The sequence below is a fragment of the Neolamprologus multifasciatus genome, chromosome 9, assembly GCF_963576455.1.
Source record: "Neolamprologus multifasciatus chromosome 9, fNeoMul1.2, whole genome shotgun sequence".
NCBI lineage: Eukaryota > Metazoa > Chordata > Actinopteri > Cichliformes > Cichlidae > Neolamprologus > Neolamprologus multifasciatus.
Genome location: NC_140447.1, coordinates 27,891,413 through 27,907,411, shown reverse-complemented (window position 1 = coordinate 27,907,411; position 15,999 = coordinate 27,891,413). Strand labels below are relative to the sequence as shown.

At 39.9% G+C, this 15,999-nt stretch overlaps 1 protein-coding gene across 2 annotated transcripts in view; it reads right to left on the bottom strand.

Moving 5' to 3' along the window:
* The window catches only part of LOC146511702 (cadherin-20-like), a 124,389-nt gene that overhangs the window by 74,610 nt on the left and 33,780 nt on the right, over window positions 1-15,999 (bottom strand). For both annotated transcript variants that reach the window (XM_085172183.1, XM_085172182.1), the window contains one exon: window positions 5,807-5,901. The gene's annotated coding sequence lies outside the window, so the exon portion shown is untranslated. The remainder of the gene's footprint in view (window positions 1-5,806; window positions 5,902-15,999) is intronic.

The window sequence follows — 15,999 nt, the reverse complement described above, 5'->3', positions numbered from 1 at the left end:
TAAGTTTACCTTCCACCCGTCTCATTACGTTGTCTTCAGCTGTGTTCAGCTTGTATACCTTTTTTAAACACTGTCTCAGTCATTGTCAGATCATCTTGGTAAGCTGTGTCTTCCTTCTCTGTGCTCCTTGGTTATTATTCCTGATGTTCTCTGACTTTGAAATCCGCTTTTCCAAACAGTTCATGTTTCGATTGTTGCAGGTGAACTTGCAAAATTAAAGCACTTTGAAATTTCTCTTTTCTTTCCATGTTTACTGACTCTGTGTTAAAGCAACTTCTGTAACAGCACAACAAATTCATCTTAGGACACAATAAAGTACATGATATTGTAAGGCTGGGCGATATGGCCTAAAATCCATATCGCGATATAATTTGAAGCATGTGCGGTAACGATATATATCACGATATATTCTTTTCTTCTGTATAACGGATTTTCCACACTATATGGCACACTTAAAATCCTTTAATTTTCTCAAAAATCAAGAGTGTGCCTTATGTATGAATTCTGGTTGTGCTTACTGACCTCGAACCAATTTTGGCGTGCAGAAATCTGTTAAAAAATGTTTTAGTACAACTTTGGTAAGCCGCACTGCTTGATGGATTATCAGAGCATTACGGCTGCCGTAGTGAGGAGCTTCGCGGAGTAATCTGGGTCCAAAACTCCGTCTACTTCAGGTCCCAAAGTCAAACGAACACTGAGAGTTAAAAACAGTCTGAATTCTTTCATCTTTAATTAAATCATCAGCGTTGCTGCTTTACCAGGTGCAACAATTAAGTTTAACATCCAGGCATCTATGAAAACAGAAGTTATTAAATTTAATGGAGTTACAAGTTAACAGGAAGTTAGCTAGTTCGCTAGTTTCCACCTAAACATTTCATACCATGTTCTGACTGAGAGATTTTTGAAACTAATTAAAACGTACAGCTCTGCTACCACTTCCAACATAAATGAAGACAGGAAACTAAACAGCAGTGGCGTTTGCAGGGTTACTGAAGTTGGACTACCTGGTATATAATGTTGTGCTACGTGATTGCTAGCGACACAGCTATGTTAGCATAACATTAGCACAGTGAAGCTGGAGGATGAACGCCAACTTTTTTTCCACTTGATAAAAGTTAACGTCAGGGATTCTGGTGGTCAGAGACAAATGCAATCGCATAGCAGGATGCTATACACGGGCCAAACTTCAGTCAGGAGAACAACTGAGATTATTCATCCACAATACGAGGTTAGTTATTAATATACTGCAACAACATGGGAACAGAACAGCTGCGAGAGAATTCAACATTAATAAATCAATGTTACGGAAGTGGAGGAAGCGCGGTTTTTGTCTTTTCCCCATATTTCAAAAGTGTTTCATCTCTTTGCTATGACTGTTGCCCGGCATAATTTGCAGATGATAATGGATGCTTTCGACCAAAACAGGCGCAGCTTGATGACATCATCAACATGCGCTATCGCGATAGAGCGGTATAGTCAAAATCTCTATCGTTGGCCAAATTTATATCGTTTCTATCGTATATCGTTTATATCGCCCACCCCTATGATATTGTATTACTTACAAACTGAACGAGAACAGATTGTTTCATGATTTGCTGTTAGACTGGGCTAACGGGTAACAGCAGTTTTCCTTTGCATCTTTAATATTTTTATTAAGGAATCAAATTAATTTGTTCTCAGTGTTAAATTCAGAGACTGTCTGATAGCCTAATTTTCTCTGGGTTCATCAACTGCACACTAGCCCTTTCTTAACATTTGTTATTTGATTCACTGTGAGTATGAAATATTTGTTTAATTAATATTGATTTGTGGAGACCTACAAAGGATCAAAACATACTGATAAGAAACTGCTGCCACTGGCAGCTAAATTATGGAAGTATGAGGACTTTAAATGTCAGACTAATGAAAGCTAAATGTTTTGTTAATAGGAGCTTGTTTGTGTCATCAGCTCATCTCTAGTAGCAACTACCTGCTGTGGTCAGGTAAGACCGGCGAGGCCAATCCCCGGAGCTTGGGGCTTGGTTGTCATGGGAGACAGGATGTAACGGCCTTGTATAACTGCGGGCAGCAATTGTGCTGAAACATGACTCTGCCTTTGAGGAGCTATTGTTCTCCTTCCTCACACCTTCCTCTTGTGGGAGACCGGTGTGCTTTGGGGAAGTGGAGTCGACTTTCACCAGTACGCCATTTCTCAGGAATATACTTCATGAAATGAACATCTACTTCCCCTCACGGATTCACTCTCACTTCTCTGATCTCCGTCTCTCGCTGTCATCTACCTTCACACTCAAACTACTAATTTTCCCGGTGTATATTTCACACCAGGCTGACAAGACGGAATCTGATGCTCTTGCTTTTATTGAAACCTGTTTTGCAGGCTCTTTTCGAGGAGGTGCGGTGCATGTTGCGGTGGATTAATCGCAGCCTACTTGACCCTGATACAGAAAGCTGGACTGGTCGAGGTGTTAATGGTCTCTCGGGCAGCTTTAGGACGACGCAGGCAGGCATACATATGCACTCGTCCCCTCTGTTAGTCATTTATCATGATCCGGGTTACTGTTAATGAATAAAGGTGTCTAAGTATGAGTTATATTAACATAGATCCCTTCCCTTTTTTTATCTGCATGCACAAGCGCTGCTGACTGACTGTGTGTTTAATGGCTGTATTGTGAAACCACACAGAATCAGATGCAAGCTCCTTATTGAGTAGTGGATAAATAGGTAGAAAGGGCTTTGAAAGAAAGTAAGTGCAGTTTCCCATTAACGCGCCCGTGCGAATGCATCCCTCCAGGTTTTTGCTTTCCTCTCAGCCTCTCTCTCTCCTCTACCCTCCCTGTCCTCTGAGTGGGTGATTGAATTAATTATGTTTTATCACCTTTTAGCTGATTGAAGTCTACCTTACTCTCTTTAGACAGCTTGTGTTTGTGTCTTCACGCGCTGCGCCAAATGGATCGGGCCTGTCACCCAGTGCAGACGCTGCCATCAGTGTTGTCAGAGACTTGGACTCTGAGATCTGAGCGCTGAGTCTGGGTTGTCAGTTGGTGTTTCTGCTGCTTTTGTAGTGTTTTTTCCCCTTCGTTGTCTTCTTTCTTCCATTCTCGGTAATTCATCTCCATCAAAAAACGAGTCTCAGGCCTTATCCTGTTCATTACTCACACAATGATTTTTGGAACAGTTTCAGGTTTTCTGTAGCACAGTGTGTCTGTCAAGAGAGGTGAGCTCAGGTTTCTTTCATTAGCAAGATACAATAGGACTGCTGGATTAGGTTTGCAACTAATATTCATCTTTCTTATCGAGTAATCAAAGTTTATTAGTTCTGTTAATTGCTGTTTCGTGCTCTTTCTATGAGATGTCAGAAAATAATTGGGTTGTCACAACTGGAAGAATTTCGAGGGTGAAACTTTGATATGATAGTTTTTTTTAAAACATCTGGTTAATTAGAAAGAATTCATGATTTAACCGGAGGGGGAAGCTGGCCATTTTATAACCAGGTTTGATTAACCCCTTTCTAAAAAATAAATGAAATCATCATTGAGAAATGAACAAAAAACTATAAATATATATATTTATCTATTTGCATTATCTATGTCTGATATAAAGCTTGTTTTATTCGCTGTAACGTGCGACAAATGTGCCAAAAAAGGTAAAAAAAAATAAAAGAAATCAAGAAAAATACTAAATAAATACTTTATTACAGTACTGCAAATGCAGGGAAATCTATTCAGTTCCTTTTTTATGCATGCATGGCATCACCTTGCTCACACTGAGCTGTTGCTGTGGGCTTGTGTGTATCGTTGGCACAACAGATGCTGTCACATGTCAGAGTGTGAGCATTTTAAAGATAAGAATTGTGAAACCCATTCACTGAACAGACCCTGTATTTGAGGTGCTTAAAATTCATTAGAAATGCTTTGTGACACCACTTGTAAAAACTGGCCTTTGGTTGTCCTTGATCATCCAATTCAAATATGTCTCAATACCCATTCCACATGAAAGAAAACCAGGTGCTGTTACATCAACTTGCTGCTAAAGTATCAGTTGTAAACTTGTATAGCTTGTCCTCACTTTCCCAAAACCTAAAGTGATGTATTCAAATTTCTTGTTCAACGTTATTACAAACAGTGTTGGGCAAGTTACTTTGAAAAAGTAATTAATTATAGTTACTAGTTCTTCAAAAAAGTAACTGAGTTACAAGATTCTAAAAGTAATTACTTGAAAAGTAACTATTGCGTTACTTTAAAAAACAAATAGTAACCCTCTGGGGTCCAGGGTAGAATTGGCCATTTTTAACTACTTTTCACCTTTAAAAACTATTTACTTCACCTTGTTTGGTATCATCCTTTTCAGCACAACCTCACGTGTCTGAATTTACAGTTATGTTTTCATTTTGACATACTGTATTAACACAATTGGTCTAAAATCAGACAAAAAACATAAAATCAGAGGGAAAAGGTTATATTTTTTACTGTAACAACCACAAACATGTTTACCTTGATTTTTTAAATAACCATTTCAAACTATTTACAGAACAATCAGCTGTTCTGTATTCAATAAGATGCCACACAAATTATTTGTGCCACTCCAAAAACATAATTTCTGTCCACTATGAAGGAAACATCACAGCCTGATACCTGCAGGTCTGACAGCAGCAGGTGTATCACTCCTGTTTCTACCTGGAGACAGCAGTCGCCTCATTGTTCTGACACACAACACAAATCTATCCACAACACTACACACTAACTACACAAGACAACACATTACCTACACACTCCAAACACGTTAAACGTCACAAATCTCTCACATCTCAAAACTCACTGTCTCTCTTTTTCCTCTCTATAAGCAGAGAGGTCTCGCTGCTCTGTCCTTAGACAGTAAACGTGACGAAACTACTGAGGAAAAAACGCCGCGTGTATATTGTTTATCATGACTCTCGTTTTACGTGGCCTATCAACACAATTTATAAACTGGTATATATCACCTTGTTGCTTTGTCTTTAAGTGGTCGTGTGATTGGCTTACCACGCCTACTTTATTCTTCCTCAGTCAAACAGCAGCACTCATGCGATGTTTTGCCCCCTTAGCTCCAGGTGTTGTGCTAGACAGTGATCGTGATTACCGTCCGCGGGAGCGCGCAGCTGCTTAAAGCTGTAGCGTCCAGATTACTTCCAGCTACTTCCGTGCAACTGATATAAGATGCGTAAGCTGAACACAGCTTCAACCGTCTGTTTGTTGAAAAACAGTAACGGAGCGCATTTTCTTGTTAGTAACCGTAACGGCGTTGTAACGATAGGAATAGTAATTAGTTAGATTACTCGTTACTGAAAAAAGTAACGCCGTTATTCCCATCACTGATTACAAACAATATTTTTATTTAAAAAGCATCTTAATTGGTATCTACAGATTTTCATTTAGTGATCAGTTGTTAAGGTGACTTTTTTCAGATAAATAATATTCCTTGTTCCACAAAATAAAAGCATCTCTTCCCAAGTTCTTACCTTAGGTCAACAAATAAGGCTGGTCTGGTTACTATTGCACACGAACCACTGTTTTTCATCAGTTTTAGCAATTTTAACTAAGGATGTGCGCAAATATTTGACTATATGTTTAAACATTGCTGCTCTTAGTAGCTGGCATTGGAAATACTTGTCATTAAAAGTATTCTGTTTTATTACTGTACCATGGCAGTTATCATGTTCATTCGTTCACACTTAAACGAACACATCACGGTGTGCATTTTGGAAATTATTTTTCAATTTAGAGTAACACAGACAATAAAAGAAGGCTGTTTTAAGGAGTGGCGACCTTACCTTATGAGTCTGCCGGGTCCCTGGTTTCAAGATGTCAAGCTCAAGATGGCGCCGTCCGAAATGTGAACCTGAACCGATAGGTGACTTCAGGGTGTCTAAAAAAAAGGAAAACAGCAAAGAATCACAATCAGGCATTCAGAATGAGTGAATATGAATATTTTTCATATATGAAATAATGAAAGCGTATACTTTTTCAATTATTTGTTTGTCCAGATTTTGAGTCAGCAGATAAAAAAAAAAAAAAATCTGTATTTTATATAAGCCTCAGTGTGATTAAGTGTCCTAGAAAAAACAATTAAACTAAACTTAATTGATAATATTACAGTGAGCATAAGTCACAGTCATGTTAACGTATGCCTTGCTTCAGTGCTTTGTTTCATATTCATCAACATGACAAACATCCATCAGCCTCTCTCCACACGTGCTCTCCACACCGCTGTGATAAACACACGTCGAAACAGGAAGACTCCTGTGCGTCAATACGATCGATCAGCTGATGGATTACGTCGAGGGATGAATTACACACAGTTCACAATTGCCGACAATTAACTAAACAGGCAGGGGATTGATCTACGAGCAGCTAACCTGGCAGGCAGGCAAGATCCTTCATTTTAGGAAGGCAAGTAAAGAAAATGTGACTGCAAAGCTTTGGGAGTGGAAAATGCGATAAGATAGGTGTAATGGGTTTGGGGGGGGAGGATGATAGGGGAGCAGGAAACTACACTGGTAGCTGACACATAACGCAGTTGATGCATCCCAGATCCCAAACAACAGAACTCCTTTTGTTAGTTCTGTGCTTGGTAATGTTTGACATCAGGGTCCTGGAAGATACTGTTTACAAAAGACTGTTGGGAGCTGGTTTCAAACTTGGATATCTCTCTCTCTTTCTTTGCATGCAGCTCATAAGATTTGCCTGTTTGACGCGGCACATTGGGCTTAAGCAAATAGCAGCTATAATGTGTCCCAGTTCTGTCGTACATGCTAATTCTAAGCTATTTAACAGGCAAGTGCAGGTCAGAGGCACTGACCAGAGAGGAAACAAAAAAAATCACATATGAGTCTCCCATCCAGGCATTAATGACAGCTGGTTATCTCCATGAAAGGAGCACACTCTATCTCCTGCAGAAGGTCATTCAATGCAGTTAAAGCACTAGAAAAAGCAGCAACAAGGCCTTAAGGACAATTTTGCTTTGCCATGCAGTTTAACTGATCTTCTTGTAGATTTCTGGTAAACTAATTGCCAAAATCTAAAAAATGCAACATAACTATCCAATACTTCCATACTGGGAAACAGATGCTATATTTATTTAAAACATTCAAATCTGTAATTGCAGTCTTCGCATTTTATCCTCTGCTTACATAAAAGTATAAATATTTTTTTCCTATGCTATTTTATAAGAATCAACACAGAATGTGTTAATTATAATCATACTTGAAAAATACTCGCAATTAAAACTATTGGTTCACTATGTTCTGTGTGTGGTATGTCCGAGTTATGCTGCTGTACATTAGCAGAAGGGACTATGGTGAGTAGGTGCAATCAAAGAATGTATACAAAAGATGGTTTTGGATTAGTTTTGAAGCCCTACGGTGAGTTCACACTAAACATGAAGGTGTGATTATATACAGTCTTTCCAGTGAGGTAAAGCAAACTGTTCATGCAAGTTAAACATTTCCTGTTGTGTTGAAAAAACTTGTCAGCCTTCGCCTGGTCAGACCAACAGTCGAAAATAAAGGACAAGCTGTTTCAGGTTCGCACTTTGACAGATCAGGGAAACAGAGGAGGGTCTGACTAAAAGCCAGTAAAGTTGTACGACTGCTTCTGAAAATATGTTTCTGTAGTTTGATTTCAGCTTTTGACTGAAGTCCTCATCCCACCGGCAGTCCGTGCCACGGTAACTGGCTGATTTTGGTTGGGGTTCTTTGTTCTTCTTAAATTCTTGGTTTTCGGTTAGTGTTAGGATTAGTGCTGTCAGCGTTAATCTCATCAAAATGACGTTAACGCCATAACCGCATTAATGCGGAAAATCTCCGTTAGCGAGTTAACGTGGATCGCCCCGTGCGAGGGCTGCACAGCGTCAACGCGTTAGCATGGTTAGCTCGTTAATGCGCCCCTCGCACGGCGCTAACGTGTTAACAGCACTATTTAGGATTTGTTTTCATTTTGGTTTGTTTCCACTATTATGTCAGTGTCTTGCAGTATTTAAATTATGTGTATTATCAGAATCAGAAAGGGTTTTATTGCCAAATGTTGAGCAGGTTTACAACATTAGGAAATTGCTGCGGTACTTAGTGCAAACATACTGTCATATAACGCTTAAATAGACATTAAAAGTGCTAAGTAGATAGATATATACATGAGTGCAGGTGGTGATCAGTGCCAAACGTGGAATGATGCAGTGAACACAGCGTAGGGTCATGTGTTAGTGGTGGGAACAGTCATATGGTTATTGTTCATGAGTCCAACAGCAGAGGGGATGAAACTGTTCTTATGGCGAGAGGTTCTGGTGCGAATGGACCGTTGCCTCCTGCCTGAGGGGAGCAGGTCAAACAGACTGTGTCCAGGGTGAGAAGGGTCAGCTGAGATCCGAGCTGCACGCCCCAGTGTCCTGGAGGTGTACAGGTCCTGCAGAGATGGGAGTCTGCAGCCAATCACCTTCTCAGCAGAGCGCACAACATGCTGCAGTCTCTTATGTAAGCTTGTTTTCGCCACTGAAAACTTAAAAGACTGAACAATTCATATAATCTGCTTGACAGTTTCAGGTGGTGGTGCCGTGCGATTTTTAATGGGATTGAAGACTTTGAATTCCTTTGTTTCATGTTTGGTGTGAACACAACATTATTGTGTTAGGGTTATGTTTTGCTATTGTTTGTTATTTGGAGCCAGAATCATTATTGTTATTATTAATCATAAACTGTGCAAATGCAATGCACACTAACAGATGCCTGCTAATTAAACCTAAAAAGTTCTTTGACAGTTCAACCATCCAGCAGTTTATGCTTTTTGTTAATTAAAAATGCTGTCAGGACCTGGGGGATAGCTACAACTCTGTATGTCAAGACATTGGACAAAAGTGGCACCAAAAGTTAATAAATACATAAAAATATAATTTGTTGTGTTTTAAGAAAGATAAAAGTAGTCACAATAGGCACATTTGCTTTTTGTTGCAGGCTGTAAATATGATTTTTTTTTTACCTGTAAAGTTTGGCAGTTTAACTCTGGCGTCTATGGCGATCGACTCAAATTTAGAGGCAGCCTCATGTGGACATTAATGGAACTGCAGCTTTTCTTTTTCATCTCATGTGGCTTCATTTTACATGCTTAACCTCCTAGGACCTGCCGTCCACATATGTGGACATCACATTTTGGGTTATTTAGACCAAAATACTCAATTTTACTCTATAGGGGCCCGATATCCACTTACGAGGTCATTATACTGCTACTGTTTTAGGGCTGCCACAAACGATTATTTTGACAGTTGACTAGTCACCGATTATTTTTGCGATTAATCGACTAATCAGATCATGTATCCATTGGACGTAAAACGTACAGCTTATTGCACCAGCATGCATCTATATCTATCTATAACTATCATTAGCTTACAGCCTTAAGTGTTTAAGGTATGTGCAAACTAAAAATAAAGACAAGATGAGAGTTTATTAAATTTAAATGAAATTTGCAGATTGTTTCGGTGAAGTTTAATAAACTCCTTGCTATCTAAAATATAACAGGACACCGGAGTATATTCTCGAGCATCTCACACTTCTGATAATCAGTTGTCTGAACTTTATTAACTTTAATCTCAGCCAAACCGATTTACTCTGGAACAAATAAAATACTAAAAAAAAGCCAAACAATAACATTTTTAAGCGACTTATATATATTTAACCTGAGTAGCGAAAGATGGCGGTGGGTTTGAAAACGATTTGCCGGGAGTCCGGTGTTCTCACGGCTCTAGTGAGCCTAGCCCCCGGCTAGCTATCGAGCTAGTGGGTAACAGACGTCTCCGAAAACGTCGGAGCGCTTTTGAAAATATGTGGTGTCTTGATAAACTGAGCAGATATTTGAGGTTTACACAGCTACATTCTCGCCTGAAAATATGTTAAATGTCTATTTTGTGACCCAGAAAGAATAATAAGAGTAACATTAAAACTAACTAGCTGCCGCCATTGTTGGAAACTGAGCTGGGCTGCGCTATGAATTCTGGGACACAGCTTCTTCTTCTTCGGGGTTTAACGGCAGCTGGCATCCTTGTACATGCAGTGCTGCCATCTTCTGTTTCAGTCCGTTATTACACTCTTAAATCCTACTACTTATTCCTGCGTCTTTTGGGATCTTACAAAGCTTCAAACGACGCGTCGACTATTAAATCAGTCGTCGACGATTTTGATAGTCGACGTAATCGTGACTAGTCGACTAATCGTGGCAGCCCTATACTATACCTATACAGGCAAAAAAAAAAAAAAAATCTGGTAATTCTTTGTTTTTACATTCATCAGGTCCCAATCAGCCCAAATATCAAAGAGAAATTAAAAATGCATGCCATGGAAGAGTTCGGGTCTTAGGAGGTTAAAGGTTAACTTTTGGGTTCAATCAGTCCCTACTCACACCATACCACAGCCATAATACAATTTTATCTGAATACAATTTATATAAAATTTAATGTGTTTTATTTCATAACCTCTAAAAAGACCCAAAGCTTTTCTTATCACTAAGTGGCTGATTTACTGTGACACAGCCATAAAAGTAAAATGATGTTCTCGACGTGACAAAACTTAATCCCAGTGATTGAGTAAAAACAGATGACTGAGGATTACCTTCTGTTTCTACTCGACAGAACTTTTCATACCGAACACACGAGCGTGTCACTGCTGTATAAAAGTCATCCGCCCCCTGAGGATGTTCTTCACTTATTTGGTGTCGCACCTACCCGCATCAGCATGGTGCTCATAATCACAGTAAAGCCAACCCTCCCAGGTATTATTATGATGATGACATTTGCCAATAGAAGGGCAGGCAATCACAATAGATGTTTCCATTGCACTAAAAGTGATTTATAGTGGCGCTCGTGGAAATGATTATCCAGAGAGGGCGTGTCGACGAAGGAGGATAATAGTACCCTTGTGCCCACAGCCCCTTTCCATGTGGTGTGGAGAGCCTTGACTGCCTCACAAACCCTGTTCCCTTGGATGACTGAGCCTCGCGGCCTTCACTGAGTCTATTCCTCCCTCAGATAAACGCTGCTATAAATAAAAGAACACAAAGCCAATCACCTCTCTGTTTAAAGAGACGTGCCACCTTCCCACACACGGGAGCGTTTGTTTGATCTAATCTCCCTCGTTTGGTCTGAGGCCGCCGGCCTGACTGACTGATTGTTGGAGCTGCTACTGCTGCTGCTGTGTTTGTTGGGGAGACAGAGCCCAAGCTGTGGGTGGTATTTGCCATTTGAGGATTTGCAGCGCTGTAGACCAGATGGCCGTCAACCTTGTGTTGATCTTGGAGCGCAGTCATGCCAAGACGGCTTTCCCCATAGTGGAATAAGAGAACTCGAGATGTTAAACATGCTCCCAGCCCCAAGCTCCTGGCTTCAGTGTGCCACAGAGGGATTATGGTTGGATCTGGCCTGACAGAAGGAGTTGGTCAAGGCTGTAATAGAGCCTGAAGCGAGTGAGAGCTGGCACAGGGCAGGTTCATAGGGTGCCAAAGACTTCCTGTTTCTGCTTCCCTTCAAATCTTAATTCTTACTTTTAAACTTTATTATGATGTCCCACCCTTCAGATATGAAACTGTGCATGTCCCCTAAGCCCAACAGCGGGTTTTACTACCCCCTTATCATTTTGACTCCCTTCTGCACCAATAGCTGAAAGAGGTTTCAAGAAAGGAAATCTCTGCTGTGACTCATGAGGACGTGGGTTATCTGCTAATCAGAAAGTCATTTATTTGATCCCCAGCTCCTCTAGTCTCCCTGTCAAAGTGTCCTCAGCTAAGAGGCTGAACCCCAAGTTGCCCAAATGCATCCATCAGAGTGTGATTGTGTGCTTTAAAGCTCTTACACAAAGGGCTTTTAGTGCTCAATCAGAGTAGAAAGTCACTAAATACCTACCAGGCCATTTACCATTTAAAGGTGCTAATTTTCATCAAATTTTAGATTAGTTTCAGAGGTGTAAAAGCAACGCATATCAAAGGTTTCAACAAGCAACACAGCAAAAATATGGAAAAGTTAAGTTCAGTGAAACAAAAATAAACAAGGCATAAAAATCAAAGTGCTCACTTGAACAGATTGAAGAGTCTTCCTTTAAAAGTCACCACACAGTTGGCTCCAACAAATTAAGGAACTCATTTTAATAAATTAATTATTCTAAAAGTTTCACGCTGTCTACCTGCAGCCAGTCTCTCTTTTTTGACTTTCCACTGGGCTCTACCCCAGTCTGGAGCCCTTCACCTCCTCAGCTGTGCTCTTCAGGCCTGAATTCCACCGCATATTTCTATTTTTGCCTGTTTGGTTGAGTTGTCCACCCTCTGAACTTTATCTTCAGTTCATCTAAGGTTACCTGGCTGCTCTGCACAAGCAGTTCTCTATGTATCAAGTCTACTCTGCCTTATACTCAGTATCCAATCACCAGCCCATCCAGCCCTGCTGTTATTATTCATTCCCTGTGTATTTGTCTATCAATCAAATCTCACTTGCTCTGACTGATGATATAACAGCCTCGACTGCTGAGTGCTTCATTTTACATTGATTTTTATGGGGTCAAAATGACAGAAAAATAAAGTCCTTGAGAGCGAAATCAACACAGGGAACACATTAGAATTAATGGCTAAGACGGTAAACAGTAAAAGCAAATGTTTTAAAAAAGACCCGTGAAGTGATAATGGAGGAATTTACTCATTTACATGCACCTAAAGGTAAATCTACAAGTGCATGGATACATTTTAAAATTTACCACTTTTCCTTTTCAAAAATATCGCTGTCTACATTTTATCCCAGCCATATAGCCTGTACCTGTTTAGCACACCATGGGAGGCGCTTGACATAATTTTTTCCTATGTAACTCCAACCATATAGCTGTTGGCCTAGGGCTGTGCGATATGACCAAAATCTTATATTCCGATATAAAACATCTATCGTCCGATAACGATATAAATCACAAAAAGTGTAATATTTTCTGTAAATTCTGTGAATCTCGGGTAGGGGAAGTGTTTCCAGCTGCGCGTCATGTAGCTGGAGTCGAGTGTTTTAACCAATGCATGAAACTACACATTTTTAGACATAAGTTGTAACAGCTGCCGTTTTCTTTGTGAGTATTTATTACACGGCGTGCTGCGGAGAAAAGCCTGTTCTAACGTTTGAGTCTAAGGTTTATTTTTTAGCACCTGACGGCTCTTTTTTGCTTCTCATCCATCAATAATACTTTTTCACGTGATTCCGTTTATTTTGAAAAGTCTCAACAGGATCTTGAGCTTTATTTTGAAAGGTTTATGTGGAAAATAAACAAGCGGACATGCGATGGTTTTACCGTCGTTGTTGCTAACGACAACCCATAAAAACAGGCGCTTGTCCATCCGTAGTGTGGTTATATAAAATATAAGAGAAAGAGAGAACTTTAAGAAATTAATATAGTCACTACAGTGACCATCAAAAAGATGAAAAAATATTGCCGTAAACAGTTTATTTTGCGACATCACAAAACAAATGATAGCGTAAAATGAAACGATAGACGTTTTTATATCGTCATCCGATATATATCGTTATATCGAACAGCCCTATGTTGGCCAATCAGAAGCCATCAAACAATACAAGGGCACAGTTTGTCTCAAATGTAGATAGAGACTCGCACATCTGACTTTGTAAGATAAAATGTTGTTTTTCCTCGTACATATCTAAAAGCAGAAACTGAGTTGGCTGAGACTGGGTTTCTTCAACTTGGAATAAATTTTTAAAAGCTCAGTTTTCAGTGACCTAAAACACCACTTCCATGTGACCTGAAGGGCAAATTACATTTAGGTTTACCACAGCACATGTTTAGGAGTGGACCGGGCATTACATTCCTAAAATAAAATAAATATAACACAAACCTGAATGTACCTGAATGTTAATATTGTCGTTCACTATATGATGAATAAAAATAATATTTTTTTTAATCAAATGAAATGAGATATTACTAGCAAAACCCCACCTTAATGGTGTTTTTTTCCCATAGGGTGGGGTCAAAGCACAGCTGTGAAAATCTACAACTTTACTGTCTGCCTCATTTTCATTATTTGTATTTGCCGACCTGCCCGAGTAAGCTTATGCAAACTTTACGACTGAGTCTAAAAGTTCAAACAGATTAAAGCTTAAACGTCCAGCCTGTATGAGAAGCACTGGCACTCTGTGGTCATAAAAACAATATTTAATGCAACTCAAATACTTAATTAAGACTTAAGTAGCGAGGCGAGCGCCAGTAGATTGTGGTTATATTCATACTACTGGTTATATTAATCATCACAGAGCTTACTAACATCAGGAATGTGAGTACATGGCTGTTATTTCTTTCTATACTTGCAAACTTTACATTTACACCAAAAACAAAAGAAATATTTTGGAGCATTTGGAAAAAAAAAACAGTTAAACAGATTACAAGTTAAAATGTTTCCTGCTCTTGTCCACAGTAAGTGAAGAAACCACTCACTCAACAACATTTTGCTGCATCATTCTCAGATAATCCGGCTCATGTGTCTCTGTCATGAGATACTCTGACTAGTTTGTCTGTGTTTACATTCAGGAATGAGTTGGAGCACTTTTCAAACATCTCTACATCACATTAGGTTTTATCAGTAATGTAATTACAGCTCACTGGTACTGGTGTAGGCAGCTTTCGGGGAAGACAACATGGAAGACTGAAAGACAATACTGCAATTTGAACATCTCTACTCGTGAATAACACTGCTATCTCGGCGCGAACTTGATAAATTGGTGTATAGTGTAAAATTGATTGATCAGTGAAGCCATTAGTATCAGGAAAAATCAAAACATGTTCATAAAATTTGAGACAGCACCTTTCATCCAGTCATACAGGAGCTCCCATCTTGTCTTTGTGGTTTTAACTAAACTTTGCAAAGAACCGCTTTTCTCTGCCTCTGAGAGAAGGTTGTTGACAATCTCTGACTACACACCTCAAAAAAATGAAGCTGAAGTACTGTAACAGCACAGCTGTAGAGTCATCTGCCTCTTCAGATCCTCCACAGCTGTCCAACCATGATTACATCTTCACTCCTCATTTAGTCCTCTGTCCACCTCCCGCTCCACTCATCCGTATAACGACTACCGTCTCCATGTTAAAAAAACAGCAGGATGCTCCATCTCTCATCTGAAACTTGGTGTTTTGCTGAGCTCTGAGAGACGTGTTTGCTTCTCTGGTTGCGATCCTTCACTCTGACCCCCCCGAGCCCATCAGCCAGTCCGCACCGAGTTGTTCTCATCCCTCATTACGTCCAATTCCACATCTGCCACAGGTCACGAGGCTCATATGCAGTTGCAGCTCTCGGACACACTCGAATGTTGAGGTGCAGCTCTTCACGCCAGGTATTTCCGATCCCTGAGAGGCCTGCTGTGTACCTCAGATGCGGTTTCTAATCTATTTGGGAATGTGAGTCCTAATGCTACACAGCAGCTGGATCTTCCAATCCTCAACCTCCTGCCATGTCTCTTGTCCTTCTGTAAGTACTGTAGAGGGAGGGTGGGGTGAGCCAATATTGGGTCTCAATCCCCTTCTCAGCACATCCGAAATGAAGCAAGGCTGAAGGGATAGCCGATGAATAAAAGAACGCTCTGTGCTTAAATGCTGCAATATGTTCTCTGATCCTTGTCGGCAATGACTTTTAAAAGCAGCAGACGTGACTTGTCTGGGATGTAAGGTGAACATGATTGATTCTTAATGCGCTGCTACTAAATAATAGTAACAGGAACACATGGAAATAGCAATAGAAATAAATCAGTGCAGCTATGCTGTATTCAAATGAGCAAAAATTACAGAAAAGTAAAGCATTTCATTTAAAAACTGAAATACGCTCAGCAATATAAAATGAAGTCAGTGTTCCTGGATGAGGGCGTGAAGATGTAATCCCGGCTGGACAGCTGTGGCAGATCTGAAGATTCTCATTGGTTAGTTTTATATTTTTTCGCAAACTGTTATTCGTTAGGTTTTAGCCC